Source organism: Gobius niger (genome assembly GCF_951799975.1).
Source record: "Gobius niger genome assembly, chromosome: 24".
Lineage (NCBI taxonomy): Eukaryota > Metazoa > Chordata > Actinopteri > Gobiiformes > Gobiidae > Gobius > Gobius niger.
Window position 1 is genome coordinate 10,839,976 of NC_136875.1, and position 6,112 is coordinate 10,846,087.

Here is a 6,112-nt window from a genome sequence, read left to right on the forward strand (position 1 = left end):
CTGTTTACATTATGGGACTCGCGTTGGATATAAAAGTTAATCCACTTTGATTCTGGTGAAGGTTCACCAAACATCCATCAGTGACAGTCACAGAAAAACACCATTTTGGTGATAGTCGCCGAATCCCGGAGAAAAAACAACTTCTGACGGGAGTGGCCTCTTCTTTAGGAAGGTTCAATCATAGACTGTATATACTGCTGTCCACGTAGCCAAACGCGCTTCTGTTTCTCCGTAACAGTATCGTTAGGTAGGATGAAGAACAGGTGTGTCCAGTTATAACGAGCTCCATCTTCAGCTGCAGCGCAAACATGACGTCTGTTCAGACGCTCAGGGATGTGTTTGTTTTGGCCACAGCTGACCTGGAAGCACCTCGGGCACATCCTTTCTTTTTTTTTTTTTTTCTTTTCCTTTTTTTTTTTTTTTCTTACAATAGAAATAATGAAAAGGGTGGTTTACAAATTAAAATCCGTCCGTAAGCATAGAATTAAGACATTGCTTTACAGACGTCGAGCACTTCCGTTCCGCCGTTACGACACAACTGAGCAGGTCAGTCGTTCACCAGGAGAGGGCGGAGCAGCTGCTCAGAGAGCAGGATTCAGGAGGATTACTGAGAGCTGCGCGAATGAAGCCACAAACCACTCTGGGGGTGTTTTTGATAAGGAAATAGCACAACAACATGGTTAAAAGCTCCAAAAAGTCGATTTTGCATGATATAGGGCCTTTAAATTCTAGATTAGATTAGAATGTAATATGATTACAATAAACATATAATAAATATAATAATAATATACAGTTGGATTTCCATAACAGTGAAGAAAGGAGAGTCTGAAGCGCTTTAACCGATCAGCGCGTTGTCTCCATTTCCACTTTACCCAAAGCTTCTCTGAATTAATAGAAATATTCGCCTCATTTTTTTTTTTTTTTTTTCTCAGGCTGTATTAAATGCATGAAAAGATTAAGATTCTGGTAAGAGTACTGACTTTTTGAGCTTCTAACTGTGGTACAGCTGTGGCTGGGTTAGGTTTGGTCATGTGATCACATCAATCAAGAAATACAGAGCGCACCTGTACATGCTGGTGAACAAACATGCGTTTCAACCTGTTGTAATTATCTTGTAAAAATATCTGTGAACTAAATTATCTTCCCGAGAGTCCTCACAGTCTTGTTGTGACTATATGCTCTGGATGTAATTTCATTTCATTCACTGTGTTTTCAGGCTCAGTACTGGTTGGAGTTAGTTTTGTTTGTGTTTTTATCGTAATCATAAATTCTGCTCTTTATTGACAGCTGCGGTGCGATGTCAGGGCTTCACTTTTGGTGATGATCAAACTTATGCAATTTAGTAGCTTTTTTTTTTTTTTTTATGAAGCTGCCGTTGAGCTGTTGGACCGACTCTGCCAGTCTGGCTTTGTTATTACTGAAGCTCACTTACATTGCTTGTGTTACCTAATGTACAATCGTAAAAAACATGTATATCCGCATTCCTACGGGTTAGAGTAATTTGGTTTTTTCTACAGACACGCTCTGATCTGGAGGGCAGGGAACAATCACAATCTGCTTGAACTTCTTTGAGTGCCTCAGGTGTTCTCTCTTTCACACGGTAAGCACTTTTTCCTCATCTCTATTTACAATGTACAGATCAGGGTTTCCTGCACACTGGAGCTCAGGGAAGTGACAGCAATAGAGGGAGTAAAGGGATGAATGAATTTTGTGTGTAAAGCAAAGAAATAGATGTTCATGCTTTACGGTGGTACTAAGGGGGAATGAATGCAGAAAAGTGTTGAGCCGAGTAGTGCACAGTAGTGATGCGCGGGGCGGGTCATAAAATGTCGGTCGCGGGCACTCTATGCCTCCATACGCACATTCATTGAATTCAGTCCCAACTTATTCCGTCGTCTTTACAGCATGTTTTTGGCGTAAATATATGTCGAATTTTCATAAAACAAGCAGCGTTTTGCAGCTTGTGATCCAGAGAACTCATGTCTCCTATTTTCCACCATATGTACGACTGTGTGTGACTTTGCGTTATGCCGACCTGAGACACCCTCAGCAAGAAGGAGCAGATCCTTCATCCCCACTGCTGTCAGACTGTACAACAAGACTGTAAAGTAACATGTGCAATAACCCTTTTGCAGAAATACATGCAATAATCCCTGTATTTACATCACTTATCTGCGTCACTTTATCAACCACTTGCACTATGATTGTGCTCTGCTAATAATGACAATAAAAATGATAACATTTTTTGTTATCTGTTTACTTTATTATTTACTGTTCACACTTTTTATCCCCACAAAGTCCTTGGTATATAAGATACCACTATTAACTATCTCATTTTTTCTTTTTTTCCACATTTCCTGCCTATTTGCACACCCTGAGTGTTTCTACACTGCAAACAAGAGGTAGCTAAAAACAAGATAAAATACCAGCATTTCAAGACAAAAATACTTAAAACTAGTCACATTATCTGTCCATGCAGCAAGTTAATTTTACTTAGTAAGAAATCTTAAAATTAGATATTAAAATCTTGAAACAAGCAGTACAAAATAAAGTATACAAAATAAGCGCTCCCAAGACTTATTTTAAGCTCAGAAAACTTATTTTTAGATTCAACTATGAGGAAAATATACTTATTATGATTATATATTATTATTATCAACTTTTGTTTGTAGTTAACCTTACTTAAAAAAAGTGGAAATTATCCTGAAACAAGTCAATATATCTTAAAATGAACCAAAATTTATCCTAAAACTAGCTCCAAAAAAAACAAAACTGAAACCAGTGCTTGTTTAAAGGATATACATCTTACTGAAATCAAAACCAGAAAAGCAATATGAAAACATCAGCATGTATTTTTTTCCTCAAAGTGTCAAGTGGCAGTAATTTTAGGACAATTCAAACAAATTGATCCTTTATGTATCAAAATAAAAATACAATTCGCCCGTAAGGATTATAACCTTAAGCAGAGAAGTCCTCTTTGGTAGGTTGTAGTTGTACCATCGAACAGCAGCACCGGGGAGGACAGAGGCTTCTCCAGGTACAGCAGGTCCTCGTGTGACTGGAATAAAGCACAAAGTTGATCCCAGTACTAAACACCCCACAGCTCAGTATGAAATGATATTGTGCAGCACCACAAGCTCCTGGCCGACTGTAGAGAACCTGAGCTTGGAATCTTTTGGTTTGATTTTTTTTCATGATCAGCGCTTTAGAATTTTTGTTGTTGTTTAAATGTGTCCAATATTGCTCCAACACTTTATAAGCCAGGCAGTAAAAAGATCTAAGCAAACAGATGAACAATGCACACACAACTTTAGAGTCTAGAGCTTTGTGTGCATTGTTCACACAAATTTTGCTCTTACAATAAGTAACACACACACCTGCTCCAGGTTGGGGATGGGGACCACTGATTTAGGCAACAGTTTGTGCTTCCTACTATAGATTAAATTGTTATTAAGCTTGTATAAATGTGCAACTTAGTGCATGGAAATGCGACCACTTAAAAAGAAAAAAAAATGGTTGCCTCAGGGTATATAATATATTAATAAGGTCCTCACAGTTATTTTTTTTAAAGGATTTTGGTCTCTCTCGGACGCGGGCGGAAGTGTGTCGTTGCAGTTTAAGCATAAACAATTCATCTGGGTCAAACTACCTGCAAACTGAAATCAGACATCATGTCGCTGGATATGAATAAAGTACTTTACCTTATTCAGGCCGTAGAAGTTCTTGGAGGTCAATGGCGGACGCTCCCTCAGCAGCAGCGACTGCGGCTGCGCAGAACTATGTCACTCCATCAGAGGCACGCAAGCATCGTGATGTCATGACGCAAAAGACCCTCAAAATGTATCATTTTAATGTTATGAACAGAACCATTTTAATCTACATGGAAATAAAACTTAACTAAACTTAAAAAAAAAAAAAACTTTGGACATAAATGTTTTGAGGTGAATAAAGATTTATGCGAGTTTTTATGTCTTTCACAACTGTATTCGGGTTTACAGTACTTGAGCTCATAGATCATACTTTGCATTTTTCTATTAGTTTCAGAGAAAGTGTCTTTGTGCCAATAATATATAGCCTTTGTGACATTCAGTCATTGTAGAGGTTTAGTCATTTACTTCCTGTTCATCAAAAGTGGGATTATCTTTAATGCAAGTTTATTGGTTGTTTGACATTGGTTACAAATAACCACTATTCAATGGGTTGCGTTCATGTCACCGAAATCCATTTCCGTGGGAGTGAAGGGGCCAATACAACTAAATGGGAGAGAAACAGTTTTTGAAAGAAATTTCCAGAAAGCAAATGTCCAAATGTTTCCCTGATCATTATAATGACAGTGATTCTTATTATACTGACCAACATCACGCTAATGTTTTTTGAATACTGTCTCCACTTTTTGAGGAAATAATGAGACCATAAGAGATGGAAGAGAGGAAATAGAACTTTGTGACTGTTTTTGTTTTATGTGAGTTGTCCCAGAAATTACAGAGAAATTAGCAGTAAAATCAAGAGTAGAAATGTGCATTTTGACAGTTACCATAGTTACCGCCATGGTATTCTTACCTGCCCTCCACCTCAATATTACACTAGGCTCTTTGTTGTGACGTCATGTGAATGGAACCTGTCAAATATGGAACAGGGGGGGCGCCTGGGATTGCAGGGGGGGCCCAGAGCTTTGCCTGGTCAGAGAGTCAGGTCATGGCGGGGGCTTCAAGGAAAAAAGGTTGGGGACCACTGCTGTATCCTATACTCATGGGAAATGAACTTCTTTTAGACTTTCAAACTTTTAGACTCCTGTCTTATCATCCTACACACTCAGACTTTTCTGTAAAACTAGCGAATTAAATGTGCCTTTTGTACTGAGACACTAAATAGAACAAAATAAAGAATGCACATCAGGGCCAGCCCTATGAAAATAATATATTGCAAATTCTCATTAGTTTTAGGTTTCTCCTGACTGACTGCCTTTCTAAAATAAATCTAGTGCCAAACATTCATTTTAAGTCCTTGAATTAAGTCTTTTTTTACGCTCCAAAAATCTCTAATCGAGATTTTCAACGTTGAAATAAACAATATCTTATTTTAACTCCTAAAAAAACTGATTTAAGATTCTGTTATTTTTCAAAAAATAGAAAAGTGAAAAGTTGGGCGTGCATAAGTATTCATACAGCATTTTCTGAGTGCATTGAATTGCCTTTATAACATTCCTAATGACTCCAGAATGTTCACACCTTGGCCTAACGGTTAAATAGAGGCACCTGTGTGTAATCTACTCTCAGTATAATTTCAGCTGTTCTTTTAGGCCCTCAGAGCTGTGGTCGGAGTGTATTGGTCACTGAACAGCATCATGAAGGTCAAGGAGCACCAGAGAGGTCAGGGATAAAGCTGTGGAGAAGTTTAAAGGAGCGTTAAGTTACACAAAGATTTCCCAAGATTTAAACATCTCACGAAGCAACTGTTCAATCCATCATTCAGAAATGGAAAGAGTAAAGCACCACTGCCAACTTACCAAGACATGGCCGTCCACCTAAAATATTAGATCAAACAAGGAGGACACGGGTAAGAAATGCAACCAAGTGCCACAAGATAACTCTGGAGGAGCTGTGAAGTCCTGCTGCTGAGCTGGGGGAATCTGTACATGGGACAATTATAAGTCGTATCTACACAAATCTGGCCTTCATGGACGAGTGGAAGAAGAAAGCCATTATTGAAAGGAGGCCATAAGAAATCCCGTTTGAAGTTTGCTAGAAGTCACATGGAGGACACAGCTCCATGTGGAAGAAGGAGCTTTGGTCAGATGAGACAAAAATGTAACTTTTTGGCCCAAATGCAAAACGTTATGTATGGAGCAAACCTAACACTGCTCATGGTCCTGAGTGCACCATCCCCAGTGTCAAATATGGTGGGGGGAGCATCATGCTGTGGGGCTGCTTTTCCTCAGCGGGGACTGGGGAGATTGTAAGAATAGTTGGGAAGATGGATGGAGCCAAATACAGGGACATTTTGGAGGAAAACCTGCTGGAGTCAGCAAGAGAACTGAGGCTGGGGCGGAGATTCACCTTCAGCAATGTCTACAATCTACAATGGAATGGTTCAATAAAAACATATTAATGTG